Source organism: Mustela erminea, chromosome 5, assembly GCF_009829155.1.
Source record: "Mustela erminea isolate mMusErm1 chromosome 5, mMusErm1.Pri, whole genome shotgun sequence".
In the NCBI taxonomy this organism is placed as follows: Eukaryota; Metazoa; Chordata; class Mammalia; order Carnivora; family Mustelidae; genus Mustela; species Mustela erminea.
The window spans coordinates 38,775,268-38,798,200 of record NC_045618.1 but is presented as its reverse complement, the minus strand read 5'-3'; the positions used below and the strand labels follow the sequence as shown (position 1 = coordinate 38,798,200).

The window sequence follows — 22,933 nt, the reverse complement described above, 5'->3', positions numbered from 1 at the left end:
TCTGGTTACCAAAGAAAGGACAGGGGGTTAGGCAAAATAGGTGAAAAAGGATCAATAGGTACAAATTTCAGTTATAAAATAGGTGATGCAGATTAAAAATTACACCATAAGGAATATAGTCAGTAATACTGTAACAAATTTGCATGATGACACAGTAACTATACTTGCTATGGTGAGCATTTAGTAATATATATAACTGCTGAATCATTATGTTGTGCACGTGAAACTATGTTATATGTCGACTATACTTAAATTAAAAATTCTAAAACACTAATTTAAATATAAATAGGCAGAACTTCTGTTTCCAGTAAAGACAGATTTACATTCTTGCCTGAAAAAAAGCATAATATGAAGATAATATGAAGAAAATAAATGTCAGTGCTTTCTCAAGACACTGAACAACAGGCAACAAAGAACATTAATCTCCAAGATACAAATTATATAAACCCTACAAATGACCAAACTTATCGACTTGAAAACGTTTCCAGGCTTAGATACAGAGAAGTGGAATGAAGATGGAGAATGATGGACTCATAGAGTTGAAAACATGGACATGGACCTCACAGAGTGAACAGGACAGAGAATCTAAGTGCAGCACTGAGAGCAAGCAAATTCCTACAGACAGTTCTCTTTGAGTACTAATCAACACATGCATGTGAGGAAACTACCTGAAGCTTTAGAGAAAATAACCCCCCAAAATAAAAGGTAAACATGCCAGGCACTCACACTGGGCCAGTAATAGTATCTGTTCCTAGCAGGGAGACTAGAAAACTTCATGAATTCTGGGGTACTGGTAGAACACACAAAAACAGATTCCTTCAGTAGTGAGGAATAATCAGCCCTAAATTAAGCACTGCTATAAATCTACCTAACAAATCTTACCAAGCAAGGCCAGAAAGGACCAAGCTGTTTCAAAGTAATTTAACTACAAACTAAAACAAACTTCAACATTTTTAGTAATACAGAAATACATATACAATGCCACGGGAGGTAAAATTCATAAGACAGAAATATATAATACATACATAAAATACAGAATACAAAATTACCAGGCATACAAAGAAGCAAAAAAGTACAAACCATACAGAGGGGCAGAAAAAAAACAATTAAATCCAACCACAACTGACACAGACCTAACAATGAACAGACCAGAATACTAAGTTAGTTCTTATAAACTATTCCATACATTGAAAATGATTAGAGACATGGAAGATATAAAAAAGTACAAATCAGTTTCTAGATATGTAAATACCAATATATGAGAAGGTTGGAAGATGGTGGTAGAGGAGGAGAACCCTACAGTCATCTCGTTCCCCAAATACAACTAGATAACTATCAAAATCATAAATACCCCAGAAGTTGACCTGAACACTAGGAGAACAAACTCTACAACAAAAGACAGAGAAGAGGCCACATCAAAGGAAGCAGGAAGTATGGAGACACATTTTGGAAGAGAAACTGTGATGGGGAGGGAGCAACAATCACCAAGAAGGGCAAGAGAAAAACTAGCACACAGGGGAGCATACAGGAAAAACCAATTCCCATAGCAGTTGGCTTGGAAAGCCAAGAGACAAACTAGCACACAGAGGAGCATACAGGAAAAACCAATTCCCAAAGCAGTTGGCTTGGAAAGCAAAGGGGCCAAATTTTGTAAGTTCTTGAAACCAGCAGGGCTTAACATCTGGAGTTTTAAAGGTCACTGTGCTTGGCTCTGTGAGAGCCAGGAGAGTCTTGTGCAGCTCTTAAGAGAGATGGCAGGCAAACAACCTATGGAAATACAGCATGGAAACAGTGATCTGAAGAGTGCCTGTGGCACACAGTGGGGAGATTATTTGCTCATCTCAGAGCACATTCCAGACCAGAGAGACAGAGTTCACAAAAAGACCCCCTCAAGAGATGAGCTCATGCCATTTCTGTCTCCTACCCCTTAGCATAAGCAAGAGGTGACCTGCAGACACCAGCACAGCACCAACACTCTGTACCTAACTTGCATACATCAGGCCCTACCCTTCCTGTACATCAGTGGAAATGCCCTTCACAACTACATTTGCCTAAGTCCCAGCACAGCAGGCTCCCTCCCCAAGAAGAGTGGCCCAAACCCCTGTTCACGCCATGTCTCCCAACATAGGAGTTTTGGAGTTTTGGTTTTGCTGATGGTGGCAACAGGTCTCATTTCATAAACAGACCAGAACACATGTAATTAGAACGTGCCATATGCAGGCCAGGGACCAAACACTGCCTCAAAAGGCAAAGAGCGGTTCTGCAGACTTGAACAGTAAAGCAACTAGGATAAAACAGCAGAGCACACACAGCACACAATGGAGATACTCCAGGAAGTGCCAGGCCCTGGGGAACAGGGGACACTACACAGCAGGGCACTTTTTCCTAAGGCCATTACCTTCAAGAACAGGAGACAAAGCTGACTCTCTCAATGCACAGAAACAGACACAGAGACTTACATAAAAATAGAAGAAATAAATTTATCCCAAATAAAGGAAGAAAACAAGCCCACAGCCAGACACCTAAGCAAAACAGATATAAGTAACATACCTGATAGAGAATTTAAGTAATGATCAGAAGGATACTCACTGGACTTGAGAAAAGAGTGGAAGAAATAAGTAAGATCTTTGACACAGGCATAAGGAATAATAAGATAGGAGAGATTAAGGGCTCAATAAATGAAATGAGAAACACACTTGATGGAATGAACAGCAGGCTGGAAGAAGCAGAGAAATGAACTGATGATAACCTAGAAGAGTAATGGAAAGTAATTAAGGTGAACAAAAGAAAGAAAAAGAGAATTTTATAAAATGAGAACAGAACTTAATGACTTGATCAAATACAGTAACACTGATGTTATAGGATTCACAAAAGAGAAAGAAAAAAAGACAGAAAATTTATCTGAAGAAATAATACCTGAAAACTTCCCTAACTTGGGGAAGGGAACATATCCACATCCAGGAGGAGCAGAGAACCCAAAATCAACAAAAGCAGATCCACACCAACATGTACAATAATTAAACTGGCAAAATATAGTGATAAAGAAAAAAAAAATGGGGGCACCTGGGTCGCTCAGTGGGTTAAGCCTCTGCCTTCAGCTCAGGTCATGATTTCAGGGTATTGAGATCAAGCCCTGCATCGGGCGCTCTGCTCAGGGAAGCCTGCTTCCCCCTCTTTCTCTACCTGTCTCTCTGCCTACTTATGATCTCTCTCTGTGTGTCAAATAAATAAATAAATAAAATCTTTAAAAAAAAAAAAAATTAAAGCAGCAAAACAAAAGACCACAGTAACTTACAAGGGAAAATCCAGAAGGCTACTAAGGAATTTTTCAACAGAAACTTTATAAGCCATAGTGGCAGGATATATTCAAGGTGCTGATGGGGAAAATCAGCAGCTAAGAATAATCTATACAATAAGGCTATCATTCAGAATAGAAGAAGAAATAAAGAGTTTCCCAGACAAAAACTAAAAAAGTTCATGACCACTAAAACAGTCTTGTAAGAAATATTAAAGAGAACTCTCTGAGTGGAAAGGAGAGACCGAAAATGACAGTATAAGGCAGGAAACACAAAAGCATTAAAAATGAGTATTTCTGTAAAAAAATCAGTCAAGGAACTCACAAAATAAAAGGATGTAAAATTTAATAACATAAATGTTTTAGGTAAAACATGGGGAGAAGAGGAGAAAAGAATGACTTCAAAATTAAATGACCATCAACTTAATATAGATTGCTATATGCAGAAAAGATTATATACAAACCCAATGATGACCATACATCAAAAACCACTAGTAAATATGGAGAGAAGAAAGAGAAAGAAATCCAAATATATCACTAAAGAAAGTCAGCAAACCATGAGAGAAAAACAAGAAAAGGAACAGAGAAAATCTTCAGAAAAAAACATAAAATAATTAATAAAATGACAATACATATTTATCAATAATTACTTTGAATGTAAATGACCTAACCACTCCAATCAAAAAACACACGGTGACAGATTAAAAAAAAAAAAAAAACCACGATCCATCTATATGCTCCCTGCAAGAAAATCTTTTTTTTATAAATATTTTATGTATTGATTTGTCAGAGAGAAAGGAAGAGAGAGACAGGGAACAAGCACAAGCAAGGGGAGCTACAGGCAGAGGAAGAAGCATACCCCTCATGTAGCAAGAACCCTGATGCAAGACTCAATCCCAGCACCCTGGGATCATGATCTGAGCAGAAGGCAGCCACCTAACCATCTGAGCCACCCACGCATGCCAAGAAAATCATTCCAGACCTAAAGACACCTAAAGATTGAAAGTAAGAGGACAAAAAAAAATCTGTCATGGAAATGAACATTAAAACAAACAAACAAACAAAAAAAAAAACCCCAAAACTCAGTAGCAATACTTATATCTGACAAAAGAGACTTTAAAACAAAGACTATATAATAATAAAGACAATGCAAAAAGAAGATACAATAATTGTAAATATTTTTGCATCTACCACAGAAGTACCCAAATATATAAAGCGCTAATAACAAACATAAAGGAGCTAATCAACAATAATACAATAATAGTAAGGGACTTTAACATCCCACTTACATCAATGCAGAGATCATCTAAACAGAAAATCAATAAGGAAACAATGGCTTTCAATGACACACTAGAGAAGATGGCCTTAATAAATATATTCAGAACACTGAAGTCAACCACCACAACAAAAAATCTGGAAAGACCACAAATACGTGGAAGATAAATAACATGCTGCTAAGTAATGGTCAACCAGGAAATGAAAGATGAAATTAAAAAGTCTATGAAAACAAATGGACCAAAACCTCTGAGATGCAGCAAAAGCAGTTCTATGAGGGAAGTATATAGCAATATCGGCCTACCTCAAGAAGAAAAATCTGAAATAATCAACATAATCTTACACGTAAAGGAGCTACAAAAAGAACTAATGACACCTAAAATAAGCAGAAGGAAGGAAATAATAAAATAATGAAGGAAAAATAAGTTATATAAAAACTAAAAAAAAAAACAAAAAAACAAAAAACAGATCAATGAAACCAAGGAGCTGGTTCTTTGGGGGTAAAGAAAAAAAAAAAAAGATAATAAAATTGCCAAACCTATTGCCACACTTATCAAGGAAAAAAAGAGAAAAGACTGAAATAAATAAAGTGACAAGAGAGGAGAAATAGCAACGAACATCATAAAAATACAATTATAGAAATGGATAAATTCCTAGAAACAAATAACCACCAAAACTGAACCAAGAAGAAATAGGAAATTTAAACAGACCAATAAAAAGCAAATGAATTGAATCATGAATCAAAAAACTCCCAAGAACAAAAGTCCAGTCTTCACAGGCAAATTCTACTAAACATTTGAAGAAAAATGAATACCTGCTCTTCTCAAAATATTACAAAAAAACAGAAGGAAAACTTCCAAATCCATTATATGAGGCCAGCATTACCCTGAAACCAAAACCAGACAAAGACATCACTAAAAAAGGGAACACGAGGCCAATATCCCTGATGAACATAAACACAAAAATCCTCAACAAAATATTAGCAAACAAATCCAAAAACACATTAAGAAGATCATTCACAACAATCAAGTGAGATTTACTCCTTGGTTTTAAGGGAGGTTTGGTGCTTACAAATCAACATGATATATAAGAAAGGATAAGAACCGTATGATCACTTCAGTAGACACAGAAAAAGCATTTGACAAAGTACAACATCCATCCATGATAAAAACCCTCAACCAAGTAGGTTTAGAGGGACTATACCTTCAAAATGATAAAGGACATATATGAAAAATGCATAGCTAACATCATCCTTAATGGGGAAAAACTGAGTGCTCTTCCCCCAAGGTCAGGAACAAAACAAGGATGTCCACTCTCACCACTTTTATTCAGTAGAATACTGAAAGTCCCAGCCAGAGCAATCAAACCAAAAAGAGAAAAAAAAAAAATACATATATACATACATACTTTCATCCATAAATCTCATCTAAATCAGTAAGGAAGAAGTCAATTTCCACTATTTGTAAATGACATGACACTCTACATAGAAAACCCAAAAGACTCCACCAAAAAACTCTTAGAACTGATATACAAATAAAATTGCAGCATGCAAAACCAATGCACAAAAATCTGTTGCATTTTTTTAAAGATTTTATTTATTTATTTGACAGAGATTACAAGTAGGCAGATAGGCAGAGAGGCAGGCAGAGGGGTGGGGGGGAAGCAGGCTCCCCGCTGACCAGAGAGCCTGATGCGGGGCTCAATCCCAGGACCCTGAGATCATGACCTGAGCCGAAGGCAGAGGCTTAACCCACTGAGCCACCCCAGGTGCCCGAATCTGTTCCATTTTTACACACCAATAATGAAGCAGCAGAAAGAGAAATCAAGTTATCAATTCCATTTACAAATACATTCAAAATAATATCATACCTAGGAATAAAGCTAACCAAAGACATGAAAGACCTGTACTCTGAAAACTATAAAATATTGATGTAAGAAACTGAAGAGGACACAAAGAAATGCAAAGACATTCCATGCTCATGAATTGAAAGAACTATTGCTAAAATGTCTATATTACCCAAAGCAATCTACAGATGTAATGAAATCCCTATTGAAATACCAAGAACATTTTTCACAGAACTAAAACAATTCTAACATTTGTGTGGAACCACAAAAGACCCAAATAGCCAAAACAATTCTGAAAAAGAAGAGCAAAGCTAGAGGCATCACAATTCTGAACTTCAAGCTACATTACAAAGCTGTAGTAATGAAAATAGTATGGTACTGGTGCAAAAACAGACAATAGATCAATGGAACAGAATAGAAAACTCAGAACTATACCCACAACTATATGGTCGTCTAAATTTTCAACAAAGCAGGAAAGAATAGCCAATGAGAAAATGACACCCTTCAACAAAGGGTGTTGGGAAAACTGGACAGCCACATGCAAAAGAATGAAATTGGACCACTTTCTTACACTATACACAAAAATAAACTCAAAATGGATGAAAGACCTGTATGTGAGACCTGAAACCATAAAAATCCTAGAAGAGAACACAGGCAATAACTTCTCTGACATTGGCCATTAACAACTTTTTACTAGATAGGTCTCCTGAGGCAAATAGAAACAAAAACAAAAATAAAACATTGAGGGCGCCTGGGTGGCTCAGTGGGTTAAGCCGCTGCCTTCGGCTCAGGTCATGATCTCAGGGTCCTGGGATCGAGTCCCACATCGGGTTCTCTGCTCCGCGGGGAGCCTGCTTCCTCCTCTCTCTCTCTCTGCCTGCCTCTCTGCCTACTTGTGATCTCTCTGTGTCAAATGAATAAATAAAATCTTTAAAAAAAAAAAATAAATAAAATAAATAAAATAAAACATTGAGATTACATCAAAATAAAAAGTTTCTGCACAGCAAAGGAAAAAGCAATCAATAAAACTAAAAGGAAACCTACAGAAGGGGAAAAGATACTTGCAAATGATATATCTGAAAAGGGTTAGGTCCAAAATATATAAAGAACTTAAAATTAACTTAACATCCAAAAGAACAAAAAATCCAATTAAAAAATGGACAGAAGACATGAACAGACATTTCTCCAAAGAAGAATACAAATGGACAACGGACACATGCAAAGATGCTCATTATCACTTACAATCAAGGAAATGCAAATCGAAACTACAATGAGATATAATCTCACACGTGTCAAAATGGCCAAAATCAACATCACACAAAACCAGAGGTGCTGGCAAGAATGTGGAGAAAAAGGAACACCCATGTACTGTTGGGGGGAGTGCAAACTGGGGCAGCCACTGGGGAAAACAGTCAGGTGGTGCCTCAAAAAGTTAAAAACAAACAAACAAACAAAAAAACCTACCCTACGATGCAGCAATTGCACTACTGCATATTTACCCAAATACTACAAAAACTCTATTTTGAAGGGATCTATGCACCCCTATGTTTATAACAGCATTATTTACAATAGCCAAGATATTCACTATCAACTGATGAATGGATAAAGATGCAACACACACACACACACACACACACACACACACACACACACAATGGAATATTATTCAGTCATAAAAAATGAAATTGTAGGGTGCCTGGGTGGCTCAGTGGGTTGAGCCACTGCCTTTGGCTCAGGTCATGATCTCAGGGTCCTGGGATCGAGTCCCGCATCGGGCTCTCTGCTCGGCGGGGAGCTTGCTTCCTCCTCTCTCTCTCTGCCTGCCTCTCTGCCTGCTTGGGATCTCTGTCTGTCAAATAATTAAAATCTTTAAAAAAAAAGAAAGAAAGAAAGTTGAAGGATATATATTAATATCATGCAAAGTAGATTTATAACCAAAGAGTATTACCAAGGATAAAGGAGGCCATTTTATCATGATAAAAGAGTCAATTCATCAAAAGGACATAAGAATCCTAATTAAAGCACTTAATAAGAGCTTCAAAATATGTGAAAATAAACTGATATAACCACAAGAATAAATAAAAGACACAATTCTAATCAGAGATTTCAATTTACACTTTCAACAACTTATAAGAGTCAACCAGACAGAAAATCTGAAAGGATATAAAAGACTTGAACAACACCATAAACCAAAATGAACTGATACTGGAAAAGAAAAAAAGAAAACACTCCATCAAACCAGAGCAGGAGATGCATTATTTCAAGTTCATGCAGAACATCTGTAAGATAAACCATATCCAGGCCATAAAACAAGATTCAATACATTGAAAAAAAAAAAAAATCAATTCATACAAAGTACGTTCTCTGACCACAGTGGAATTAAACCAAAAATCAGTAACAAAGGGGCATCTGGGTGGCTCAGTCAGTTAAGCATCCACTCTTGGTTTCTGCTCAGGTCATGATCTCCCACTCAGAAGCTCCACCTGAGAATCCCACTCAGCTTAGAGTGGGCTTCCCCTCTTTTCCTACCCCCTACTCATGTACACTCTCTCTTTCTAAAATAAATAAATAAATCTTCTTTAAAAAAAATAAGTAAGTATGGGGCACCTGGGTGGCTCAGTGGGTTAAGCCTCTGCCTTTGGCTCAGGTCATGATCTCCGGGTATTGGGATCAAGCCCTGCATCAGGGCTCTCTGCTCAGCAGGATGCCTGCTTCCCCCACTTCTGTCTGCCTCTCTGCCTACCTGTGATCTCTCTCTCTCCCCCTGTCAAATAAATAAATACAATCTTTAAAAAAAAAAAAATAAGAAAAATTAAAAAATAAATATGTACTATTTATTATAAATAACTTCCAAAAATTTAAATACTCACGTGTTGCTAGTTGCTACTGCACTGAATGGCTCAGACTTACCGTAAAAGCACATCTAGAGCCTTTTCCTGTTTTCCCCACTCACTATGTCTTCACCTAGCATACTAACAAATGACGCACCAACTCTCTGGACAGAAGTAGATGTTTTAGGATCTGTAGGGTGTGGGGGTCCAATTATAATTATTGCTCTTTTTTTTTTTAAAGATTTTATTTATTTATTTGACAGACAGAAATTACAAATAGGCAGAGAGAGAGAGAGAGAGGGAAGCAGGCTCCCCGCTAAGCAGAGAGCCCAATGAGGGGCTCAATCCCAGGACCCTGGGATCATGACCTGAGCTGAAGGCAGAGGCTTTAACCCATTGAGCCACCCAGGTACCCCTATAATTATTGTTCTTAAAGCACTTTCCAGGTTGTACTGTTACAAGTAACTGTTCACGACTGTCTTCTCCAATAAAATGAGAAGCTCTTCAAAGAGGAAGGCCATACCAAGATCACCTTTATATCCTAGACACCAAGCACAGAGCATGGCAAAAAGTACATGTCAAATAAATGTTAAAGTATGTAGTTCAAGTCTTTTATGAAAGTTTTTTTTTTGTAAACTAGTCTTTTTACTTGTGTTCTGTACCAAGAAACACCATTACAATTAGATATGTTTATGTGATAAGGAAACTGTTTAATCATCCCTGCCTAAAGGGAATGCTTTTAATTCATATGACTGAGTTTCAAGACTTTTTTTAGACTGGTTTTAAAGATCTATAATTTTTCATCAACAAAATTACTGAATCCCTAATATATAACAATGTCCTATGTACTCAGAATAAATTATAGAATAAAATGAATAAAACAAAGGATGTTCTCTTCATTCACATTCTAATGAAATAATTGAAAAGAGTGGGGTATGGTACTTTCTTAGTAGGTACTTTTTAAAAATTACCAAGAAAACCAAACTGCATATTAGTAAGTATTCATAAAAATATTAACAAATACAGATATACACAGATTATGTTTAGGATACAGAGTAACGCAAACAGTAATGCAACTGTTTATCTCTATTGATGAGATAAATAGCCCAGCACACCTAAAAAATTAAGACATCAAAAATAACTCAATGAGAAATGCCTGGGCAGCATAGTTGGTTAACTGTACACCTTCAGCTCAGGTCATGAACCCAAAATTCTGGGATGGAGTCCCACATCTGGCTCCTTGCTCAACGAGGAGCCTGCTTCTCCTTCTGCCTATCACTCCCCCTGCTTCTGCACACTCACTTGCCTCTCTCTCTCTCTGACCAAAAAATAAATAAAATAGTTAAAAATAAAATAACTTAATGAATAAATATAAAAATCAAGGATTTCAATGATATTTTTAAGTGTTTAAAAACAGTTTTGCATTTTAAGAGTGCTATGCAAATGACCTTTTCTGGAAGTCATGAAACGGGACATTTTCTCTCATACACAGTCACCAAAAAAATCTGGAGGGAATCAGAGAAATCAGCAGAGAAAATCAATTAAAAGGTAATTATTATATTTATACAGATAATAGGTAAATTATTATATATTAATATAATACTAAATTATATTTTAAATTAAATTTAAATAGTTAATTATATAATTATATTTAATAATTTTTATAATATATTATAGATTATATATTATCAATATATATTATAAATTATAATGATTATATTATATAATTTTAATCATATAATATATTTACGCAGATAAATTCTATCTGTATTTGAGTCTTGTCCATTTCGTATAGATTATGATTTCTCTGGGGAAGAGAATGGGACTTTTCCTATCCTTAACAAGGAAATGTATAAACATTCTGTTCCCTCTAATGATACAGGAAAATAAGTGTAAGTAGAATACGTAGGCAAGTGAGTGGGTGGTAATACTTAGAATAACAGAGCATTTTGATAGTCTATGGAGGCCTTATAGACTGCTGTTACTTCTGTAGTTTTGGCTATAACCTTTGAGCTGATTCTATCATAAACTTCAATCCTCAGCTTCGTTCTGAGGTGAGGGCACCATTGAAAACAATGTTTTATCTTCCTCAATCTACATAAAATGTCATTGATATTTACTACTCCACTGGTATTTACCCCAGTTTGTCTAAACAGTCTCTTCTGGAGTCAAGGAATAAAGCGCTGTCTTATGCAGATTGCCCTGAAGGCAAGAAACTCTCATATACTAGCCTGAATTCTTCAAAGAGAGAAAAAACTTCTCCCTGGATATAAATTCTGATGGTCTGGAGTTAGAGTAACCTTTTCAGGTCACTGTGACACCAGGGCAACATTATTACAGGCTTTTTTGTAGAGATTCAGAGGATGGACTTGAGCAACAAACACTATTTCAAGCTGTATACTCCTCTGTAACTTGGAAAGCATTTTCACATGCACAATCTCATAAACTTAAAGAAATCCTTGTCAACAGGACTTATTCACTACTACAGTGATAATAAATCACAAAATATAAAAACCGTGACATCACCTTGGATGGCCCACTGTACCTCACGCTACTAACTCATTTACGGAGAAGTCCCATCAACTCCACATCACCATGTTCTCACATCTATTCTCACCCAGCTGTGCTCCACACAAAGCTGCCATGTAAGCTGGGCACCACACATCTCCAGGGGCATCACTCACAATGCAGTGTAACACCTGGCCAGGCATATGTGGTTGTCCTACCTTCATGAACACTGCCCTCATTCAAGAACACTGCCTCCACTCTGTTATACATTTTCTCTTAGCCACACTACCTTCCTAAAAAGGAAAGGCAATTTCTAATTTCAGCCATAATGTAGTAACTGCAACTGAATCTAACCTTCCACTACAAAGAAGCAGGAAACTGGAAAATATGTCAAATGACTGCTTTCAGACAATGGAAAACAAATAATGTAAGACTATAATCCCTGAAAAAAGGGGAAACAAACTACATGAACTCTACCATCATCCTGGTTTCCTGCCTAGATGCAACTTGTATATCAATATGCAGGGAGGAGATCTCAAGCAAACCAGAGGATATCAGTGAGTTGAGGGAACAGATACTAGAATTCTGGAAGATAAGGGCAGCTATAATTTGTGGGACAGAAATCCAAAGAAAGGAGCTATGCAAAGAAAGATCTCCAGAAATCTCCATGGAGTCCCCCTGAGTATGTTACTAACAGGAAATCACACAAGCATATGGTAAAACTCCACAAAGGGAAGCAAAAAATAACCTAAGAGTTGTTAAACTGAACAATTTCCAGAACTCAAACAGGACTAAAGTTGAAAGCAGTCACAGTGGAGCATAATCACTGAAAATTCAGGCATTAAGTAAAAATCTCAGAAGGGTTATGACTTCATAAGAGTAAAATATTCTTAGCATAAAAGTTACTCTAGATCCACTATAACAAAGCTTAAAAATAAGACTTGACTTGAAGTGGGAGGCACCTGGGTGGCTCAGTCAATTAAGTGTCTGGCTTTGGCTCAGGTCATGATCTCAGGGTTCTGGGATCGAGCCCCATATCAGGCTCCATGATCATCAGGGAACCTGCTTCTCCCTCTGCCTCAAGCTCCCCTGGCTTGTGCTCTCTCTCTCTCTGTCAAATAAATAAATGAAATCTATTTTTAAAACAATAAAAAAGAAAAAGGCTTGATGGAATGGTTGATTTCCAGTACCGTTTTTTCCTGTCATAACAAAGGTTTACATTTTTAAAAGACAACAAATCCAAACACCCAACAATGTAAGATTCACAGTACCTAGAATCTAATTGAAATTTATCGGCCACATGTGGAGGTAGGAAAATGTGACCCACAACCAGAAAAAAAAAAAAAAGTCAATAGAAATAGGCCTAGAATAAAAAGATAACAATTATTAGTAAAGAATTGAAAACAGAATGAAAATAAAAACACCATGAAGAAAGAGATGCAAGACCAAAAGAAAAAGGGGGGGTGGTTTTCTAAAAATAAAACACAGTATCTGGAATGAAAATTTAATGAGTAGGATGAACAACAGATTAGATACTACAAAAGAAGAGATCAGTAGATTTAAGACACAACAGACACTATTAAAACTGAACTATAAAGAGAAAGAAAACTGAAACAAAATTTCATATAACCTCAGTAATTTGTGAGGTATCAAGAAAGCTAACATAGGTGTAACTGGAGTCGTAAATGGAAATATACTTGAAGATATAATGACCAAGGGATGCCTGGGTGGCTCAGTCTGTTAAGTGTCTGCCTTTAGCTCAGGTCATGATCCCTTGGATCCTGGGACTGAATTCCAAATATGGGACTTCTTGATCAACAGGGAGTCTGCTTCTCCCTCTACCTGCCATTCCCCCTGCTAATGCTCTCTCCGACAACTAAAATCTTAAAAAAAAAAAAAAAAAAAAATACAAAGGCCAAAATGTTTTCAAATTTGATGGAACATTATAAACATACATATCAAATGAACATACACACATAAAAACCTCATAATCAAATTACCGTAAACAAGAAAGTCTTAAAAGCAGCTGGAAAAACTATCACACACACAAAAAAAGAACAAAGATTAAGACTTATTCCAGACTTGTCATGAAAATGAGAGCAAAAATACAATAAAGAAACATCTTTAAATTGTCAAAAGAAAAAAAAGTTAATCCAGAATTCCATACCCAGCAAAAATATCCCTCAAAAGTAAAAGCAAGGTAAAGTCTCATACTGTAAGAAATTTAAAGGAAATTCTGCAGGTGAAAGGAAAATGAGACAAGAGAGAAATGAGACAAGATTGAAACTTGAATATAAGGAATGAAACTTGGACATAAGGAATGAAGAATGATAGAGTTAAACTTTTTCTTAAGACTATTTAAAAAAAAAAAAAAGGAAAGACACAACTACCAATATCAAGAGGTAAAGATAAAATATGAGTACATATCCTATACACAATAAAAAGGATAAAGGAGGGGTATCCGGGTGACTCACTCAGCTAAGCATCTGCCTTTGGCTCAGGTCATGATCCCAGGGTCCGAACATTGGGCTCCCTGCTCAGCTGAGAGTCAACTTCTCCCTCTCTTCCCTTCTGCCTCTCCTTCCTCTTCAATCTCTCACTAATAAATAAATAAAATCTTTAAAAATAAATTAAAAGAATAAAATTGAAAAATGAATGAATAGAAGATTATGAATAATTTTAGAGTAATAAATAATAATAAATGAACTGGACAAATCTCTTGGAAGACACAAATTACAAAAACTGATTCAAGAAGAAAAAGAAAACCTGAATCACCTTAACAACTAAAGAAAGTGAATTCACAATTTATAACCTTCTTACAAATAGTAGGCCTAGAAGGCCTCACTGGTGAATTCTATTATGTACTTAAGGAAGACATAAAACCACTTCTACACAAAACTCTCAGAAAATAGTGGAGGGGCAAGGGAACATTTTCCAATGCATTTGATGAGGCAAACAGGAGACTGATGCCAAAACCAAGAAAAAGATGTACAAAAAAAGAATAAAACTATAGATCAATATCTATGATGAATACATATACAAAGACCCTGGGCAAAACAGTAACAACTTCAGTAATATTAAAATAATGTATCATGGCACCTGGGTGGCTCGATGGGTTAAAGCCTCTGCCTTCGGCTCAGCTCATGATCTTGAGGTCCTGGGATCGAGCCCCACATCGGGCTCTCTGCTCAGCAGGGAGCCTGCTTCCTCCTGTCTCTCTCTCTCTCTCTCTCTCTCTCTGCCTGCTTCTCTGCCTACTTGTGATCTCTGTCAAATGAATAAATAAAATCTTAAAAAAAAAAAAGAACCAAACAAAAACTTTAAAATAATAATAATAATAATGATGTAGCATGACCAAGTGGAATTTATTCCAGGAACACAAAGCTGGTTTACCATTCAAAAATCAAGGTTATTCACTATATGAATAGAACAAAGGAAGGAATCCGTCTCATGATTTCAATGGATTTATTTGACAAAATTTCAATCCATTCCTGAATGAAAACATTCAGCAAACTGGGATGAGAAGGATATCTCCTCAATCTGGTAAAAGCCATCATCAGAAAACCTATGTTTAAAAATCACACTTACGGGGCGCCTGGGTGGCTCAGTGGGTTAAGCCTCTGCCTTCAGCTCAGGTCATGATCCCAGGGTCCTGGGATCGAGCCCCGCATCAGGCTTTCTGCTCAGCAGGGAGCCTGCTTCCTCCTCTCTCTCTGCCTGCCTCTCTGCCTACTTGTGATCTGTCTGTCAAATAAATAAAATCTTTTAAAAAAATAAAATAAAATAAAAATCACACTTACTATTGAAAAACTGAACATTTTCCTCTAAAACTGAGAACAAGACAAAGATATCCACTCCCATCAACTCTATTTAACACTATATATTTACTATAATTGCCAGTATCCTAAATCAGTAAAAGAATTAAAGATACAGAGATAAGAAAGAAAAATATACATCCATCTTAATTTACAATGTGATTATACACATAGTAAATCCTAAGATATCCATATTTTAAAAAGTTATTATACCTAATAAGTCTATTTAATTCAGAAAGGTCACGGGACATAAAGTTAATATATAATAATATTATTTTGGTCTCTATATAGCAGAACAATTTATACTACAAAGCTGCACTGATCAAAACAGTACAGTTGGGGCGCCTGGGTGGCTCAGTGGATTAAGCCGCTGCCTTCGGCTCAGGTCATGATCTCAGTGTCATGGGATCGAGCCCCGCATCGGGCTCTTTGCTCAGCGGGAGCCTGCTTCTCTCTCTCTCTGCCTGACTCTCCGCCTACTTGTGATCTCTCTCTGCCAAATAAATAAATAAAATCTTTAAAAAAAACAAAACAAAACAAAACAAAACAAAAACAGTACACTACTGGCACAACGGAACAGAATATAAAACCCAGAAATGAACCCACTATATGGTCAAATAATCTTCAACAAGGCAGGAAAGAATATGCAATGGAAAAAAGACAATCTCTTTAACAAATGGTGTTGGGAAAACTGGAGAGCCACATCCAAAAGAATGAAACTGTACCCCTTTCTTAACAAACTCAAAATTCATGAAAGACTTAAATATGAGACTTGAAACCATAAAAATGCTGGAGGAGAACACAGACTAACCACTTTGACATTGACTGTACCACTTTTTGTCTAGATAGGTCTCCTAAGGCAAGGGAAACAAAAGCAATAATAAACTATTGGGACTTCTTCAAAAGAAAAAGCTCCCGCACAGTGAAGGAAACAATCAACAAAACAAAAATGCAACCTGTGGAAGGGAAGAAGATACTTGCAAATGGCGAATGAAGAGTTAGTATCCAAAATCTGTAAAAAACTTATGAAACTCAACACTCCAAAAATGAATTATCCAATTTAAAAATGTGCAGAGACATGAATAGACATTTTTCCAAAGAAGACAATATAGACAGCCAACAAACGTGAAAAGGTGCTCGACATAATTCATCATGCAAATCAAAACTACAATGAGAGGGCGCCTGGGTGGCTCAGTGGGTTAAGCTGCTGCCTTTGGCTCAGGTCATGATCTCGGGGTCCTGGGATCGAGTCCCGCATCGGGCTCTCTGCTCAGCAGGGAGCCTGCTTCCCTTCCTCTCTCTCTGCCTGCCTCTCTGCCTACTTGTGATCTCTCTCTGTCAAATAAATAAATAAAATCTTAAAAAAAAAAAAACTACAATGAGATATCACCTCACAATCGTCAGAATGGCTAAAATCAACAACACAAGAGACAATATGTGCTGGAGAGTATGTAGAGAAAGGGGAACCCTCTCACACTGTTGGTGGAAATGCAAACTGCCGTGGCCCCTCAGGCAAAGAGATTCCTCAAAAAGTTAAAAAAGAGAACTACCTACAATCCAGCAATTGCATTAATAAGTATTTACCCAAAGAATAACAAAAATACTAATTCAAAGGGATATATATATATATATATCCCAGTGTTTATAGCCAATTTATGGGGGGGTGGTGCCTGGGTGGCTCACTCTGCTAAGCATTTGCCTTTAGCCTGGGTCATGATCCCAGAGTCATCACGCTCCCTGCTCAAGTGGAGAACCTGCTTCTCCCCCTCCCCCTGTTGCTCCCCCTGCTTGTATTCTGTCAAATAAATAAATAAAATCTTTTTTAAAAAAATAGCCAACTTCTGGAAACACATCAACTGATAGATGGCTAAAGATACAGTGTATACACACACGCACACACACACACCCCTGGAATATTACTCAGCCATCAGAAAGAACAAAATCTTGCCATTTGCAATGATGTGCATGGAGCTAATGAGTATTAGGCCAAGCAAAGTCAGTCAGGCAAAGACAGACAAATACCATGTGAGCTCACTCATATGTGGAATTTAAGACACAAAACAAATGAGCAAAGGGAAAAAAAAGAGAAAGGCAAACAGAAACCAAACCAAAAAGCCACCAAGTGATTTATTTTTTTAATTCTTTTTCTTTAGAAGCACTGTAATATAACTTCAACACTTAAAGCAATTATAAGGCAAGACATCTGATGCACGATTATTTCTTTGGGTAAGTATTATTCTGCTCTCAACTAAAAATGATACTGATAAAACATTTCTAGAGGCTTTTGAGACTCAATCACTTAATTTCGGTTTCCATTCTATGCATTTTAGAGATGTATTTACAAAATGTTTCCAAAGCTCACCTGTGCAGGAGACAAGGTAAAGTCTTCAGTTTAATTCACCTTCAGTTATAGTGTGGCCCTATGAAAAAAGTCCTTACAGCACAATATAATATAGCTCAACAAGGAATGCTTTGTTTCCAAATGTACCTTTACATTTTACACGTGTTTCTATAAAGTCATGGTTCATTATCCTCAGAAAAAAATAAGTGAAAGCTAAAACTTTATATTCATAAATTTCAAATAAAGACATACTTCAGTGAAGCCAGGTTGGTTGCTTAAGAATTAAGCAGCAGCTTATTAAAAATTCAGATTCCTAGCCTCTACTCCAGATCTGTGCAACCTGAATATCTATTAGGGTTAGTGATCCAGGAACAGGTATTTGTTAAAAGCTCCCCAAGTATGCTAATCACTGTTGAATTTGGGATCAGGAAAAAGCCAATCCCTCCATTAAACACATTATAACAACAATGACTTAAATAACTGTGATATTTGATATCAGGATATTAGACAACTATCCATGAGACTACATTTTTTTTAAACAATCTAAATAACTAGCTACTGCCACAAAATTGCATGAAACAGCTTTGAAACTGATTCTGCCACTTAGTATTTATGTTACAACGGCGTAAAACCTGTTTCCTCATTTGCAAAAATAGGAGTAAAATTGAATTTGCCTCAGCTATTCTTATGAAGATGGTTAAATAACTCATGTAAAAGTGAGTCCTGTGCACAGCACATAAAGAACTAGTATCTTACCAAATGTTTTCCATTTCAATAAAATTCATTCGTGTGTTTGTTTTCTAAAGGGAAGAACAATTATTAAGTGGGTGAAACTGAAATCTTACCAAATGCTAAAGCTTTTGCATTTTTTAGCTTCATTAAGCCATATGTACTATGTACATATGTACTATACAATTATGTTACTTTTTATAACAGGTCAAATCATTACACATATCTTAGGGAATCAAATGTCCTAATAAAAATCTAAATAGGCTCAAGAATGGCCTTTACATAGTGATCCCCCACCTTCCCTCTCTTAAGTAAAAAGGTTAAGTTGCAGAACTGTTTTTCCCTGTGCAAAACAAAAGCTATTACATCGTTTGCGTATGCATGAAAAACTTTGAGAAGAAACTGAACAGTATCAATCTCTGCCAAGGGAGTGGAAATGGGGAACAGGAAAAAATGACTAGAACTTATTTTTCACCATGTACCTTTCTGTGCTGTTTATATTCATTTAGGTTTGGCTTATATTTTTAAAATTTTTCAAAAGTAGTTTAAAAAGAAAAATCAGCCACTTACATATAGGTTCTCAAAATTAAACACTCTCCTCCCACATGAAAATCACTACATATAGACATAATACGCTTCCTCTGAAAATAATACTTCCATACCTGACCAGACAACTTCCTTTAAAAAGCCAAGAGAAGTCTTTAAAAGAAGAAGGAATTGGAGGGGAATGTAAAATCAACCACGTTGTTTTACAAAATCTGAAGACCACTTTGAATTTTGCCTGAAATCCACTTATTTATACCTAAACTTTTACATCATTTCTTTTTACCTCAACCTTTGTAGCCATATAAAAATATTTCTGTTATGGGTCCAATACCAGAACAACTTGTTCATCTTACATCGGAGCACTAAACAAATGCTTTCCTAGAGTTTCCCAAGACTATTTTTACATTGAAATACACTGTTTATCAAACATTCTTCTAAACCTAGACAACAGTTGAAAACTCCAAACTCCCAGGAGTACTGGATACCAAGAAAATATTTTCCTACCACAACCCAGTGTAAGGATTATTTTCAACACAAAAAGTTCTAAAAATCAGGTACTCTTTAATCAATGCGACAGTCAATGAAAACAGTTAGATTATTATAGAATGTTAACAAAAGCGCTTTTTTGAACTTTCTTGCTATTCAGTGAACATCTTTACCAAAAAGTGTCATTTATATTTTTGAAATGTGTTTACAAACACAGCTTTGTTTCACAAAATTCAAAAATACAAAGCCTCCATTCAAATAATAAAAATACCAATTATCTCATCTTAGATTCACTGAATAAATGCAAACCTGTTCCTTTCACAGAGAGCAAATGGGCACTCTGAGAGAAAAATCAACCAGAAGTCTATAAAGGTGGCAACTCAGAAATCTTTGAGTTTTACAAGCAATGAAAATTACTGTTTGAAATAAAAAACCACTCTCTCAGACTACGCAAGAAAACATAATCTACATATTTCAGAGGTAAGCTACAATGAGATCTGAGTCATGTAAGAGTATTCTAGCAGCCAAAAGATGAGATAAAGTGGCTTTAAGTAAGTGAGAAGCTTATAATGGAGAAATTTTGTTCTGAGGTAGATTACTGAGATGAGAATTTTTACTATCTTTATCACAGATCACATCTCCAGCTTGATACATCTCCAGATTTCTCCGCACAAAACTCCTTAACCTTCAACTGATGTTTCCCTCAAAACAAGTTTTTTCCAAATTCTACATACAAGGGTAACATTTTAGTTCCAAATTACATCAGAGTGATCAACTCAATTCCTAGTTTAAAAAAAAAAAAAATACACACACACACACATTTTAAGATACAACTGCCAAAGATACCATGTCTAGATCTGCAAGCTAACTTCAAAATATGAAGATGACATATATTCTACAGTAGACAAATGCAGCTTTAGCCCAAAAATCTCCAACTGAAGATGATTTAGAAACATTCAGGGGCTCCTTGGTGGTGTACAAATTAAGCAGGTGATGGACTCCCTTCCATTAAGATAATATTTTTCTGCCCTTACGGATGTTTCCCCACAACAACTACAATGCTAGATCATATAACCAACCTCTCTTCCATGGCTCAACCCAAATACTAAAAATCAGGGTTGTCTCAGGGAAATACCACTTCCAAGGTTTTGGCTATCTACTGGTTTCCAGTGTGTGGTAAAATGTTTCCTATACACCTCATAGAACAGATCTCCTCTACCTGATCAATCCCAGCATCAGATAAGCCATTCTCCCCACAACCTGACATTACTAAAAAACGTAAATGACACATATCTTGTCAAAAGAGAACACTATGAAACTATCACTTCTCTTTGCTTTTCAGAGCAAGGGCTGGCTATGGTTTGGTAGAGGCAGATATATTCACAAACAACCTCAATGACTTTACCACTTGGGACACTTCCTGCTCATCCCTGATATTTAAATGTGGAGTCCTGGATGGGCTAAGATCTTTTCAGAAGAAAGAAGAGAACAGATAAAACATTCTAACAAACACCCCAGTCTCCAGTCAGCTAATCCATACAAGTTCAGTGCTTCCTTAAAACCTCACCGTGTAGCTGATGCTAGAAAAGAAAACTGCAATAAAGGGAATTTAATCTACAAAATTTAACTTGGGAAATTTAATCTTTCTTTCCACCAAACTATCACACATCTCCAAATCTAAAAACAGTCAATCACCACGTGTTTTCTGACCTCAAAAGCAAGGTATTTTGCAGAAATACAAACTTAAAACACTATCTTCACTTCCAGGGATTTTTATAATCTGGGACTATATATATATATATATTTTTTTTTTTTATTTTTTTTTTTACAGGACAGTATTCTAAACAATTTTAGGCAAAAAAGAACTTAGAACACCAAGTTCAACTCCTACAAACAGAAATTCTATGTTCAGTATTCAACAGAAGTAGGCTTCAATCTTCTTTTAAACTACAGTGTTTATAAAGAAGCTGTCCAGCTACAATAACTGGTTGGACTCAAAATCAAATGGCCCTAACTGCCATACTGACCCTAGCTTTGCCTTCAGGAGCAAAAAAGAAATCCTTTACCTGAAAGTCTTTAAATCATCTCGAAGCCATACTTTGACAAAGTTGTGGCTAAAATGGCTGGAAAAGATTTCATAAGAAAAGGAGGTTGAAACAGCACAAAAACGGCAAGAGGAAATCCAGTTTGTGAAAAAAAAAATAACGCAAAGGCAAGAGGTCAGATAGGAAACCAGTGTAAGTGAACCACACAATTCAGACTAGAAGTAGTAATTATAAAACTAAGGCAAGTTCCTATCAGATTATTAAAGAACTTAAATGCCAAGGGGAGACTTCTGATTGTTTTGTTTGTTTTAAAATTTTATTTATTTATTTTGGGGAGAGGGCAAAGGGAGAGAGAGAAACTTTTTTTTTTTTTTTTTTTTAAATTTACTTGATACAGAGAGAAATAAAGAGAATACAAGCAGGGGGAGCAGCAGAGGCAGAGAGAAACAGGCTCCCTACTGAACAGAGAGTCCAATGTGGGGCTTGATTCCAGGATCCTAGGATCATGACCTGAGCCAAAGGCAGACACTTAACCGACTGAGACACCCAGTTGCCCTGGGAGAGAGAGAATCTTAAGCAGATTCTGCGCTTAGCACAGAGCCCGACACCATGCTTGATCTCACAACCCTGAGATCATGACCTGAGTTGAAATGAAGAGCTGGATGTTTAACCGACTGAGTCACTAGGTGCCCCCTTTTGATTGTTTTGATTGACAGCCAACAAGGAACAAATCTGACAAGAATCACAGGAGGAAAATGTTTAAAAAAATATGAGGATTGTGTTATGGACTTGTGTCCTCCCAGAATTCATCTACAGAAGCTGGTATTTGGAGGTGAGGGCTTTGGGAGATAATTAGGATTAGAGGAGGTCATAAGAGTGGGAATGCTGGGGCGCCTGGGTGGCTCAGTGGGTTAAGCCGCTGCCTTCGGCTCAGGTCATGGTCTCAGGGTCCTGGGATCGAGCCCCGCATCGGACTCTGCTCAGCAGGGAGCCGGCTTCCTCCTCTCTCTCTCTCTGCCTGCCTCTCTGCCTGCTTGTGATCTCTCTGTCAAATAAATAAATAAAATCTTTAAAAAAAAAAAAAAGAGTGGGAATGCTATGATGAAATGTGTCCTTGTAAGACAAGACACCACAGCATCTTCTTTCCTACAACCTCTCTCCATACACATTAAGGAAAGGCTATGTGAGAACGAAAAAAGAAGGCGGCTATCTGCAAA

General features: G+C 36.5%; 1 protein-coding gene and 1 long non-coding RNA gene across 4 annotated transcripts in view; both read right to left on the bottom strand.

Moving 5' to 3' along the window:
• The window catches only part of TCF12 (transcription factor 12), a 385,779-nt gene that overhangs the window by 348,240 nt on the left and 14,606 nt on the right, over nt 1-22,933 (bottom strand). The gene's annotated exons all lie outside the window — the stretch shown is intronic.
• On the bottom strand, nt 1,560-15,417 carry LOC116589815. Its single transcript, XR_004285405.1, has 3 exons — nt 15,320-15,417; nt 8,945-8,947; nt 1,560-1,575 (listed from the first exon to the last, which is right to left on the bottom strand). It is a non-coding gene; the product is annotated as an uncharacterized LOC116589815 (long non-coding RNA).